The following is a 14582-nucleotide window of genomic DNA, read 5'->3' on the forward strand; positions in this document are numbered from 1 at the left end:
ATCACAGATAACAATAAAAGAATAGTTTCTCTAATATGAAGAACACTAAAAGGAGCCTCACGAAACTGACACCAGCTCTCCCAGGAAAACACACTCACCCATACAGGTATGACATGAATCCAATACTACTTCTCTGAAGTCCAACCAACAAGCCTGCTTTAATTTCAAATATACCGTGAAGTTTGCAAGAGACTCTTGCCCCACCTCCCAGCTAAAATATGTGCTGTATTCCAGTGTCTCCGTGTTTCCACACCAGCGTCAGCACAACTAGCACAGAAACACTTTTGTTAATAAGCACTCCAGTTCTGAAGAGCTAAGAATTAGACCCAGGCTGTTCTGAAGACCTGAAAGTCATGGACCTGCCCAGCTTCAGAGCTTATTGTCACCGGAGGCAGGAACTATGAGAGACCATGAAGGGACTGGCTGCTGAGATTGTAGTGCCCATAGCAGCAGCTAGGAGATCTGAGAATGGAAAGAGAGATGGGAAATCAAGAACTACAAGTCTGGCTAGTTTTCATTAGAGCCATGAGGTTTCAAAGGCCACCATGCGTCAGCTGGCAGGAGGTGAGCATAGCCTTCAGTCAGTCAGGGTTTCTATTCCTGCACAAACATCATGACCAAGAAGCAAGTTGGGGAGGAAAGGGTTTATTTGGCTTACACTTCCATACTGCTGTTCATCACCAAGGAAGTCAGGGCTGGAACTCAAGCAGGGCAAGGAGCAGGAGCTGATGCAGAAGCCATGGAGGGATATTCTTTACTGGCTTGCTTCCCCTGGCTAGCTCAGCCTGCTCTCTTATAGAACCAAGATTACCAGCCCAGAGATGACCCCACCCACAAGGGGCCTTTCCCCCTTGATCACTAATTGAGAAAATGCCTTACAGTTGGATCTCATGGAGGCATTTCCTCAACTGAAGCTCCTTTTTCTGTGATAACTCCAGCTGTGTCAAGTTGACACAAAACTAGCCAGTACACCTTCATCCACAGAGAAGTTTTGATGCTGTACTCCTAGCTGTAAGCTCTGTGTTGAGGGGTGGCTTAATCTGTAGAATGCTTGCTCAGCATACACCAAGGACTAGATTCCAAGCTTCACACGAACCAGGTGTGATGGTGCATGTCTGTAATCCCAGCCCTGGAGAGGTGGAGGCTGGAGACGCAGAGTTCAAAGTAACTTTCAGCTCTGGGTCAAGTTTAAGGCCAGCCTGGGACAGGTAAGACCCTGCCTCAAAAACAACAAAACTTGATCCTCTGTGCATTTAGCTTTGCGACACTAAAACATCAAAGGTTCAGCAGCTCATGATTCAAGATGTTAGCTCTCAATTTGTGAAAATAAATCCACTCTTTAATTTAAGATGTGACTAGTGTATGAAAAGAGAGACGCCCAAAGTTAGCATTTCATTTTTAGCTGTTGGAGCTGTTACCTAGGTAATTGATTCTCTGTACCCAGACTGGCCCTTAAATATTTCAGCAAAGGCATTTCCCAAGTCCTTCAGGAATCACAGTTAAATCAGAACGTACTTTGGACTCAGTAAATCTCTGTCAGTGTCAAGAAAGTATTCCCAATCTGTAAAAGCTAGCTCTGCAGTGACAAGTTCATCTTGTGGCTCTCAGGCAACCACCCCTGACTGTCTAAATACAAAATCCATTTATTGAGGGCCATCTTACACAGCTATAGTGCACGGGAGTCTTGACTATCACTATGAGAGGTCAGACATGGCCTCAGGTAAGGGTTCAAAATCTTTCAGAAGCACTTTGGATTTTGGGTTAAGGAATACTCAACACGGTGTTCAGAAATTATCAGGCTTAAAGAGAAGTGAGAAGCAGGGAAAGGCAGGGGCTGGTGGGCACAAAAGCATCAGCCTTCTTGACAAAGTCCTCTCTCCACACAAGGTCCCTCCTGACACTCAGCTACCTTAAATCCTCTGTCAATAGAACAACAGTGGGGGTTTGGGGGAGGGAGGGAGAGCCATGATGCAGGATCCGGTTGTCCTGATGGGAAATGTTCAGCAAAAGCAAAATCAAATTCTTCATTTCTCCAGACAGTGAATGCTCCTACACAATGCCACAGACCTGGAGTGACTAGCCTCCACCCTCCATGGTATACTAACAGCACACGGAGAAGTACTTCCTCTGCCTTGGGGGAGAAACACAGGGATTCCAGAGAAGAAAATGACTCTGGTTTATGTGGCTTTGGGAAAGTCATCCACCTGAATTGATGCAAACCCAAACTCAAAGAACCAATAACTGCCAGGACAGCTGTCACCTCCGAGTGTGACTGTCACAGTTGACATAGTGAATCACCCAGTATGAGCAGCCAGTCCCCCCTTCCAGTCGCTTTCCCACCACTCAACATGTCCAGCCAGCTCCACCCCTCCCAGCTCCTTCCTCACTGGTATCCTTCCTGTCCTATGCTATGGCCCTCCACTCGGCCCACATTACTTACTGCTCTAGGTGTCTCCAACACCCTCTCGCTCTTCCAACTACTCACTCATGTAATAGACTCAACACGTAACCAAGCCTGGAACCTTAAAGATTTAGCATTAATTTCTCAATTTCATGATGGGGAAAAAAACACAGGGAGCTAAGAGTGATGGCAGCCTCAGTTTCCCATACTTAGTACAAGAAGTTTGAGCAAGTGACTTTCTGGCAGCTTTCCACATTTCAGCCATAGAGACACCCCAGCAGACACCAGCACTAGGCAGTGTAAAAGATGGCTGTAGTAAGTCCTCTGTTCACATTTGCCAGAAGGGAATTTTAAAGAGACTGATTACCAAGTGGAAGGTGGCAGTCTAGAAAGGCTCCTCGGACTTCAGGATTCCAACCACATCGTAGCCTCACAAGCATATGTGCCAGAGTTCAGAGCCTCAGCACCGACATAAGCCAGCAATGTCAGCATGCATCTGTTAATCCTTCACTGAGAAGTCAGAGGCAGGAGGATGCCTGGAACTCTGACCAGTCAGTCTAGCTAAATCAATGAGTTCCAGATTCAGGTGCAGAAGAGAAGGTCTGGTAAGGTGGCTTGACAGAGTAAGATGCTCACCACCAAATTTGAAGATCTGAGTTCAATCCTCAGGACCTAGTTGGTGGAAAGAAAGAACTGACTCCTGCAAGCTGCCCCTGACCTCTGCACACCCTGTGACACAGATGTGCCCACATACATACAACAGTCATACATGATAGATGGAGAATGACTTATAAGGACACCTGACATCGGCCTGTGCTCTCCACACACTTGAGCATCCTTATGTACATGTGCATTCACAAGACTCTGCTTAACTCAGACAGGACTTGGTGGGACTGGAACTGAGAATCATGGTACCTGAAAGATATCCACATTCTAGCCCCAGAAACTGTGGGCATGGTAGCTTGTGTGGTAAAGGCACATTAGGGCTCCAGAGGGGATGGAGGCAGTGATAGACAGGGAACATTGCCCCAGAATATCCACGTGGACTCAGCACAATTCTATGGTCCCTTGAGATAGAAGAGAAGAATCAGGGGTTGGGGTGACCACAATGGAAGCACTAGAGAAAGGCGACTGGCTTTGAAAAAGGAGGAAGGATCTACAAACCAAAAATATGGGTGCCCCTGGGAACTGGAAAAGGCATGAAAATAGATTTTCCTGGGACAGAAATACAGGTTGTTAGCCCATGAGACCATGTCAAACTTCAGACTTACAGAACTATAAGATATTAAGTTTGTTTTCATTTGTTACAAAAACCACATAAGCTAATTAAACACTACAGCCATCTTTTCCCTCCCCCTCAGAACCTCAGCATATGGCTGTCCATACTGCTCACTGGGAGAAAAGAACTGCCCAGGATCCTCCATCCTGACCTCTGCAGACAGATGCAGAGCCATGGAGCCAACAATATGTGGATGGTGCAGACACCAAGATTGCAAACAAATCTGAGGATGGTGACCAAAATCCAGGCACACAAAACATGTGAATTGAATGCAAATATAGACTTTGAAATGTGAAGTTCTAACCAGAGATTAGCCTCACTGTGTGCCGCTGGGGGAGGGGCTTTAGTTTGATATCCTAAGATCCTCAGAGTGTGCAAAGCCCTCTATCAGTAGAGACACAGTCTCAGAGAGCACTTAAGGAAGTGCTTCCCATTAGGAGAGAAATTGTAAAGGAGTTGGAAGGCCTGGCTCCGGGATCTTGATGATCCTAATCTGAACCCCAGTCCTATCATAGAGTCTTTCTCCAAGTAACAAAAAAAACATGCCAGAGTCCTCATTAGAAACACATGACAATTTATTGTGCTATAAATGCCGTTTCTATGAAACTTACTGCTAGGAAATTCAAGCAAAGAATACAGTAAGAGTGAACTCTAGTCTTTCAGCAGTGACAAGAGTGTTGACTTCAATGTTTGGTTGGCACACAGTAACCATCAAATGACCAAAAGGACCAGTCAAAAACAGATACACAGAGTCAGCTGAAAATGAATGAGAGCCTGAATAAAGGTCACCCCAGTACAAAAGAACCTCACCCAAGTCAACTGATACACCGGTCCAAAAGGAGAAAGAAAAGAATGAAGGACCACGCACACATGAAGAAACTGTCCACTGGGGTTCCCATTGCACACAGATTATTTACACAAGTTGGGGACATTTAGGGTCCCAGTGCTTAGATTAACTTGCCACTCTCCTCTCTCAACTTCTGAGCACTTTTTAACTTGGTTTCTTATGTGAGTACAGGTGGTTTTACCTGCAGGTATGTTTGAGCACCACCTGTGTGCCCAGAGCCCACAAAGGCCAGACAAGGGCATTGGGCACCCTGAAATGGGAGTTATATGTGGTTGTAAGCCACCATATAAGTACTGGGAATAGAATCCTGATCCTCTTGAAGAACAGCCAGTGCTCCTAACTGCGAAGCCATCTCTCCAGCCCTCAATTCGTAAGCATTTTAAGACTGTTGACCAGGGCATGGTGGCGCACGCCTTTAATCCCAGCACTTGGGAGACAGAGGCAGGCAGAATTGCTGAGTTCGAGACCAGCCTGGTCTGCACAGTGAGTTCCAGGACAGCCAAGGCTATACAGAGAAACCCTGTCTCAGAAAAAAAAAAAAAAAGACTGTTTGTTAAATATTAACTTCCTCTTAGAGATTTTTAGCATATTCATTGACAACCCCTCTGTGTACATTTGAAGGAAACTGTCTACAAATCAGAGGAAGCCTACACTCCACTGCCCAAGGCAATGAAGGAGTCCCTCCATTAGCCATATTGTGAAACAATTTAGAAAACACATACGTGTTCAGGATTTCTCCAGAAGACTGACACAGGCTGCCTCAACATCAAGCACCATACAGGAAATAAATTGGCCTCTTACCAAAAGGATAATTGGGAGTCTCAAAACAAAAAAGGAAAAGGAAAAGAGAAGGAAGGAAGGAAGGAAGGAAGGAAGGGAGGGAGGGAGGAAGGAAGGAAGGAAGGAAGGAAGGAAGGAGGAAGGAAGGAAGGAAGGAAGGAAGGAAGGAAGGAAGGAAGGAAGGAAGGAAGGAAGGAAGGAAGGAAGGAAGGAAGGAAGGAAGACCCATCAGTGGGAAAGACAATATCTAAAAAGAAGGTAAGAAAATACTTTTCTCTAAAGGTATTTTCTTTTGTTCTTTTCTCTTGTTCTTTCCATATATAGTCTCTAGACCCAAAACTCAAACCTTCAGTGGTTCAAAGTCAATCCCACACCACAGCTCAGAACACATTCTGAGTCCTCGGCTGTGCCTGGGGACCAGAGCATAGCTCCATCCAGCCCCACCTCTATCGAGCAGCAGTGACAAGGCTGAGCAGAGAGATTGCTTTGGTTCATGTGTCTCTAAGAAAGAAACCCATCCCTATGGCTCCCCTAAACTCGAACTTACAAAACAATTCCTGCCAACACCAATATAACACAGCCAAAATTTATTTCTGTAGCCAGGGAGCAACAGAAAACGTATGACTGCTCGGAATTTGTCTTCAGGGATTTGAAATTGCCTCATTCTCCTGGGAAAAAGGACCCTTCAATAGGGAACATCTAGTTCCTCAGCCTCATCTTACCAATGAAGACCTGGGGCCCCTGCAACTGGCCTGTGTCGACATAGGCCCTCGACAGCAGGTCCAGGGCTACTATCAGTTCTTTGGGTTGCAGGCTCAGGACTCGCTCTCCTTTGCACCATGTTGCACTCCTAATCATCGTTTTACACCTAAGTAAAAGATCATAGAACATCACTGAAGGGATTTGCTAGAAATAATGATAATTAGCATGAACCACTCCACTAAAAATTTACATTTTAAAATTTACAGGGTCAAAATGAAGACCAACTGGCTAAATCTCTGCCTACCATATATCTGTGAAACTAAAGGAGCCATTTATACATGCTGATGGACATTTGGGTACATCAGCCAGGGCCCAAGTCCCCTGAAAATGGAATAAGTGCTTGTTTCCATTTCTAGTGTCCTCGGCTATTATGGAGTATGTTTTCAGTGAAGTCCCCCCCCCTTCTATGTGTTTAGCACTATTTCATTGAACCAATATGGTCTCACTAGCCTGGATGGTACTGGAGTTGGATAGCCTAACAATACTGGGTACAACTGGCACGGTCTGACCTCGGTAGCTTGAGTGGAACTAGCACTGGGTGATCTCACTAGCCTGGGTGGTACTGGCACTAAGTAGTCTCACTAGCCTGTATGGTACTGGTTTTGGGTGGTACCTGCATTGCAGCCTCTACATCCAGGTGCTCTCACAGGCAGCTTCCCTTCAAAAATTGCAGCCTATGCTCTCTACCTGCAGCTAAAATGCAAAGCCACTAGATTTAGGTGGAAGTGGAGATGTGGCCTTATTTTCACACAAGTAAATACCGGACTGAAGCTCTTGAAAACAGCAGTTTTACCCTCTGGCTACCTAATAGGAAAGGAAATGATTCAGAGAGATTCTCTTGTGGTAGATTAGGAGCTGGGAGCCTTGAAACCCAGAAATTCAACTGTCTCCGTAGGGTCACTCTAATAATAAATAAAAACATGGGGAAAGAGCAGACACCTGGCTGAGAGAGGTGAGCCTACGCGGCTTCATCCCAAGACAAAAGGAGAAACTGGGATGTCATTGTGATTCCTTCTGCTTGGAATGAGCTGTCACTACAAACCAATGGAGACTGTCAAATTAGACACCTCAGAGGAAGTGCCACAAAGCCAGCTGCTGGGCAGAGAGAGAAGCTGATCCTGACACATGCCCTGCCCTGCTTCACAAGGCCACCTGGGCTCCTGGACCCCAACCATGACCAACACTTGTAGTTCTTTTGAGGACAAATCACAAAAAGTCATCAAAAAGCCAAGCTAATCCGTGATCATTAAAAACTCATTTCTAAACCATTTCTAGGTTGCCAGATTGACTTTAATCACAGCAACTGCAAACCAGGTATCTAATGGAGAAGTAACCCAAAGAGGATCTGCCTAGGGATCATGAATTTTCAGTACACAAAGGGACTGGGTGAGAAAATGTGTTGCAACTATGCTGCAAAGGAAAAGGTGTGTCTAGCCTTAGATCCAAGTGCTCTTCAAAGAAATGCAAGCCAATTCAAGATTTCAATGGAAATAAAAATGACCTTTCCTTTTTCTCATTTACGTCTGCTTTCTGTCTATCATTCTGCTTCCTAATTCCCCCCAAACAAGATAATTACAATAAAACACAACCACAAATTATTCCCAGTGAGCTAAGGAAAACTTATCACTACCTTGGAAAAAATGGAACTTACATATCTCACAAAATGTGGGAAGGTACCACAATGCTTTGTAAGCAACTTAGGACAGAGAGAAACACAACCTCCCCAGGACCATGAGGCTCCAGCCTTCGGTATCTAAGAGAATGGATCGGCACTGACAGCTGCAGCCTTCCTGAGCAAGGACACATTTTTTAGGTCAAGTGTGAAATAGCTGATTCCCCACTCCCAAATAAATCTTAGTTCTAGGCCATAATTTCAAGAGGCCCGGTGTAGCTGATGGCCTTCAACAGCCCTGTGTAACGTGCCTGGGTGGAAAACCACTCCGGAGCTCAGAGGCTGTAATTGAACTTCAGAGATATTTGTGGTGCTGTCGGGGCAGCTGGGCACTTGGAAATCAGCGTGAGAATTCAGAGGACCCGGCCAACAGCTGCTCTGGCGGACAGAATGGAGCTACCCACGAAAGCTTGCATTCAAAGAGGCAGCCCCAGTGGACACAAGCCCACCAGCAAGCCAGCACACAGGGATACACTGACTATGGGGTCTCAAAGGGACAAACTCCTTTCTGCTCAGTAAAACAAGAACCACCCTCAACCCAGCTGCCACTAAAACACCTTGGATTCTGCACCAATTTTCAGATCAGATTATTACAGCAGATAATTTGATGCATGATTTACAAGCCTAAATCTCAAAAAAAGCGTACAGGCCTTCAAGAGTGTCACAATAACTGGCAAAGAGCAGCAATGTGTGGAGGGGAGGCTAGAGAAGACGCACCTTTAATTCTGATACAGAGAAACCTGTAAGCATCTCTCAATTAAACCTCAAATAAGGAAACAAGAACAAGAGGGCAGGTCAGGCTTCAGTTCTAGGCTGAGTAGATGCCATCCAGGACTTACTTGACGTGACACATGGGCTCAGTGCTGGAGACCAGGCGGTGGTAGTTCTCCTCCAACTGGGTACAAAGACCACCTTCATGTCTCAGTATCTGAGGGGTCCACTTTGTAAACCTCTTTTCTTTAAAACAGAAAAATGTCCTCTGATAATCTGGTTTGCACTTGTCTCTGACATTACCAAGCAAAGCAGAAAACCAAAGATGACCCAGGATTCAGTGCAAATTCTACTCACAATCAACGGAATGACAATTGTGGTGAAATGTTAACATTCAAAGCCAAAATAGTACACTGTAAGTATGATGCCTTGGGTCACGTTAGAGAGTCAGTCTCCTCTCTTCTCTCTTCTCTTCTCTCTTCTCTCTTCTCTCTTCTCTCTTCTCTTCTCTCTTCTCTTCTCTCTCTCTCTTTCTCCCCCTCCCTCCCTCCCTCCTCCTCTCTCTCTATCTCTATCTCTCCCTCCCTTCTCTCCCTTCTCTCCCTCTCCCCCATCCCTCTCCCTCTCCCTCCCCCTCTCTTCTTTCTCTCATTCTCCTGCCATGTTGCCTCTTGTACCCACATGACCCAAGGGCTCCACCTCCACAGATAAGCTTGTTTCTGCTCTTTACCACCTCTTTCCCTTCAAGGTTCCCCTCCATGCTTATTCTAACTCTGACTACATCTATATAAGGAAGCTCAGACCACACCATGCATCAGGTGGTAGCTGTCCACGTGCCTAAGAGTGTAGCTCACCCACTCCTGCACTCAGAACAGTCTGCACCTCCCTCCCTTGGTGACAGTCCATGTCTTTCCTCCATCCTCACACCAGCAGCCACCTAATAAATAAGTAAGGTGGAAAGGGACAGGGAGATGATGCCCCATGGTGTCTTGGAAGCTCTGCTAGGTGATCTTACAGCACACTGCTGCTTCCTGGCAATTCATTGCTCTGCCCTTTATTTTTAAAAAGAGCAACTGTAGGTCTTGACTTAGGGAAAATTACTTGCACCCAGAAAGCACAAATGCTGTGGCTGGAGAGCTTGGTACCACACACAACACCAGGCTGCTGAGATTCTCATTTCTACCCACAGCAGGAATCTTGACATCTTGAATGATGCTGTGCATGAGCTCTGTCTAACTTTCAATTCAGTGATACAAGAAATAGCCTTGGGATGAGTAGCCACCCTCTCCGCCTCAGTTTCCCCATCTGTAAATTATCAAATGTACCCAAAGCATTCTTACTAACCTCCCAAACATGGCCCCAAGTACAATGTCGTTTAAAACTATCATATATCATTTTCCTGCTCTTGGTGTTACACTGAGAAAATCAGATGGTGGACCCTTCTATGAAACTGGTTTTCAACATCAATGCAAACTCAGCATGGTGCTGTAGGCCTGTGATACCAGCACTTAGAAAGTAGAGGCAATGAGTTTAGGAGCCCAAGGACAGCTTAGGTTACATTAGACCTTGTCTTAAAACACCAACAAATAAGCTAGAAATGCAAAAGGTATGGTAGAGAATAAAATTATGAAAAATAAGAAAAGGTATACATAATTTAGTGATATTATTGTGATGGTTTTATGGTAGAGAGAGGAAAGGTTAGGTGGGAAGTCAGACCTTTTCTTATGATGAGTTCTCTGCATGTTCTAATTATTTTTCAAGAGATGAGCTTAGTCTGCTGCATACTAGCTGTTCTCAGTAGGATCTTACACATACTCGCATGCAGCCACTGAGTTCTTACAGAGTGTACACATTTCTATTTCTTCAACATCTACATCACATACCTTTTCTCTTTCTGCGGTGTCTTAAGGGAAACCTTTTCTTAAAAGACATTCGTGAATGGTCTCCCTGAAATAGAAACCAGTTATGTTAGCAGCTGATACTTCCTCCTCTGCTAATAAGCAAGAAGTCCCTCCAATCTGGATTATTCAGCTATGGCAGAAACCTGCGCCACCAAGTTCAATTCACAGAAGATAGCCAAGATGATCTACCAAGACTGGGGGCCAGCCACTAGGAGGTCAGCACCTCTTCTATCCAGCCAAAGTTAGCATGATTCTGCACAAGTCTAGACTTCCAGACTGAGCCATAAGAAACCTGTGAGACCACTACCATCTACTTGCACCCTAGGGTCCTGCCTGCTGGACTCTTAGAAGGACTCAGACACCTTAATAGGGGCAAGCATGGAAGCACTCAACCCATACCTAGACCAAATCGGTCTCTCCAATCTTTCCACCACCAATATATCCTCCAAACACGTTCTGTATCAAAACTCACCCAGCTTCAGCTTGCAAGCTACAAAACTGGAGAGTCGCCCCCCCTTACTCGAAGCAGCCAGATAAATCCATGAATTTTAACTTAAACACATCAGACAGCTGATACTTAAGTGAAGAAGGATTCATCCCTGGATATACATAACTAGAGCCTGGGTTCGCAGAGACCAGTCGGCCCAGGAGGATGGCAAGAGTACCCAACGGGATCATCAGATGCCTTCCGCCAAGAGTGTCCATGAGCTACAGGCAAGCACAAGGTGGGGTCACAGAATCTGGGGAAGCAAGGGAAGAACGTGCCTTGACCTGGGCAATAGCCTATGTGCCTTACTCGGACTCTCCCCTACTGGGCGCTCCCAGAGGATAGAAAAGGCCCTGCAATGGAAAAGAAGGGTAGGCACGCTGCAAGAACCCTCCACACTAAGAGCAGGACAGTAAAGCCTGCCACCCTCGGGGCACTGCTGAAGGTTCACTAGGGTTGGAGAAGGAACAAAGCTCCCCTCCAGGACATGAACAGTTTTGTGCCCAGACCATGACAAATCCCTAACCACTAGGATAGGCAGAACAACTGGGAAATCCTACCTCTAGACCCAGGGACCAACCCATATGGACAAGAATCTGAAACAAAAAAGAACCCACCACCTACCTATAACCACAGGCCATTAAACATCAGTGACAGCTAACAATGTTCTACAGCAGTGGTGGGGCTAATGCCAGAATGCTAGAGCAGAAGATGGGCCCAGAAAATAGATAATGTATCTCCCTTAAACCCAGGCATGCCCTAACTCCACATCTGATAGAGAGCTAATATCCAAAATATATAAAGAATTCAAGAAGTTAATCACCAAAAAAACCAAACAACCCAATCAAAAAAAATGGGGTACAGAACTAAACCAAGAATTCACAACAGAGGAATCTTGAATGGCTGAGAAGCACCTAAAGAAATGTTCAAAGTCCTTAGTAATCAGAGAAATACAAATCAAAATGACCCTGAGATTCCACCTTACACCAGTCATAATGGTTAAGATCAAAACCTCAGGTGACAACACATGTTGGAGAAGATGTGGAGAAAAAGGAACACTCCTCCATTGCTGGTGGGATTGCAAACTGGTACAACCACTCTGGAAATCAATCTGGAGGTTCCTCAAAAAATTGGAAATAGATCTACCTGAAGACCCGGCTATACCACTCTTGGGAATATGCCCAAAAGATGCGCCACCATGCTACAGGAGCACATGTTCCACTATGTTCATAGTGGCCTTATTTGTGATAGTTAGAAGCTGGAAACAACCCAGATGTCCTACAACAGAAGAATGGATACAAGAAATATGATTCATTTTCACAGAAGAATACTACTCAGCTATTAAAAATGAGGACATCCTGAGTTTTGCAGGCAAATGGATGGAACTAGAAAATATCATCCTGAGAGAAGTAATTCAAACCCAAAAGAACATGCATGGTATATACTCACTAATGAGTGGATATTAGCCAAAAAAAAAAAAGTACAGAATAACCAAGATACAGTCCACAGAATTCAAAAAGGTCAACAAGCTGAAGTGCTCAAGTGAGGATGCCTCAGTCCCACTTGGGAGAAAGAAGAAAGCAATCACAAGTGGGAAGGGAGGGAGGGACCTGGAAGGGAAAGTGGATGGGGGTAGGGAGAGGGGGAAAGGGGAACCTGATCTGGTATTGGGTGAGAGAAAAGGACTGAAGCACTGAGGGCCAGCAGAAAGAATGGAAACGGGCAACTCTGGAAACAGGAGGTTGGGGGGACCCCCAGAGTGCACCAGAGACTCTCAAGACTCAAACGAAATGCCCGACAGTAGGGAGAAGGAACTTATAGAGCCCACCTCCAGCAGGAAGACAGAACATCAAGTGAGGGACGGGGTTGCCATCCCACAGTCACATCTCTGATCCATAATTGTTCCTGTCTGAAAGAATTACAGGGATGGAAATGGAGAGGAGCCTAAGGCAAAGAAGGTCCAGTGACAGGCCCAAAGTGGGATCCAGCTCAAGGGGAGGTCCTGAGGCCTGACATTATTACTGAGGCTATGGAGAGCTCACAAAAAGGGATCTATCATAACTGCCCTCTGAAAGACCCAACAAGTAGCTGAAAGAGTCAGATGCAGATATTTGTACCCAACCAATGGACAGAAGCAGCTGACCCTGTTGTTGAATTAGGGAAAGGCTGAAAGAAGCTGAGGAGAAGGGCGATCCTGTAGGAGGACCAAAAGTCTTAATTAATCTGGACTCCTGAGATCTCTCAAACACTGGACCACCAAACAGACAGCATACACTAGCTGATATGAGGTCCCCAACACATTTACAGTAGAGGACTTCTGGGTCTGTGTTCATTCAGAGATGATGCACCTAACCCTCAAGAGACTGGAAGCCCCAGGGAGTTTAGAGGTCAGGTAGGGTGAGGAGTAGGGGCATCCACGTGGAGACAAAGGGGTGGGGAGAAAGTATGAGATGTGGAACAGTTGGAGGGTGGATGGGGGCGGGGGGAGGAATAAAATATGGAGTGTGAAAAATAAATTAATTAAAAAAATGTTAACAAAGGGGAAAAAACAGGCATGCACTCCACACAAGGTAATAGCTCAGTAACCACAGCAACAAGAGCACGGATCTAACCTCCTGTCTGGGCTGACTCAAGGCCCTTCTAGAGAATTAATGGAAGAGGAGGTGGCTGTCATGGTGGAGGTGCTATCAGCCTCTGTATAGCCTGTGTGTGTCAAGTCCAGCCCTATGTCTGCTTTTGCACACAAAGAGTTCTTAGGATACAAGCAGGCAGCATTCAAGCTCATGTGTTAGCCACAGCGAAATCTGCCGTGCTTAGGACATCTAAAATATTTCTTTTCTGGCATTTCACCAAAAGAAAGTTTGTCAAGATGTACTACATGTGAGTTTAAGAGTTTAAGCAAAATTTCTCAAACACATGCAAACAGAAGAAAAACTACCCAGCACAAAGTCATAAAGCCATCCATGGAACCAGACACTGATATGTCCCATATCCTGGAACCATCCAAGAGAAGATCTAGACAGCACTCTTCGGGTATTAGCTACCAAGGCAAGAACAAGCAGAACAAGGCCTGTGCCCAGTCTAGCCTGCTGTCTGTTTGCCTCCACATTCTACCACAATATGCCACACCATCCCTTCCCACTGCCCATGGGCATTTTCCCCTAACAGTAGAGGTAAAGAGTTAAAACAGAGATTATACAGCTCCCAGGATGAAATATTTACTCCCCATTTCTTTAGGTAAAATTCCCTATACCCTGCTTTAGTAGAAAAATAAATGCCATCCATTAATGAATGAGAAATATTACCAAAGAGGATGAGCTATAAGGAAATATCCACTGGAGATGCTAGAAATCACTTGAGTGGTAATGGATAACAGATAGGTTCAGTTATAAAATAAAGTCAATAAAAGATCAGGTACTCAAAGATAGATGAGTGCTGGACAGCCAACTAGAAAAGGAAAGAGGGACAGAGCATCCAAGGGCAGTAGAATGATACCTTACATGGTAAACATGTGTGGAGTTGAAATTCCAGGAAGCGAATGCATACATAGAAACCAGAATCTATGATGAGACTAAGCTAAGAGTTCTTTAAAATATTGAAATATATCAATCCATGGGGAGAAGGTGTTCTAAGGACAACAGGACAAAGAGAAACACAGAGGAAGGAAGAAGGCAAGAGAAGCCCAAACACTGAGGCACGTCATATTTTGAACTGTTGAAAAACTGAATAGAGAACTGTAAAG

General features: G+C 45.2%; 1 protein-coding gene across 2 annotated transcripts in view; it reads right to left on the bottom strand.

The window, feature by feature from the left end:
• Nucleotides 1-14582, bottom strand: part of Dcdc2c (doublecortin domain containing 2C) — a 115148-nt gene that overhangs the window by 37066 nt on the left and 63500 nt on the right. The window lies entirely within an intron of this gene.

Source organism: Mus musculus, chromosome 12 (genome assembly GCF_000001635.26).
Source record: "Mus musculus strain C57BL/6J chromosome 12, GRCm38.p6 C57BL/6J".
NCBI lineage: Eukaryota > Metazoa > Chordata > Mammalia > Rodentia > Muridae > Mus > Mus musculus.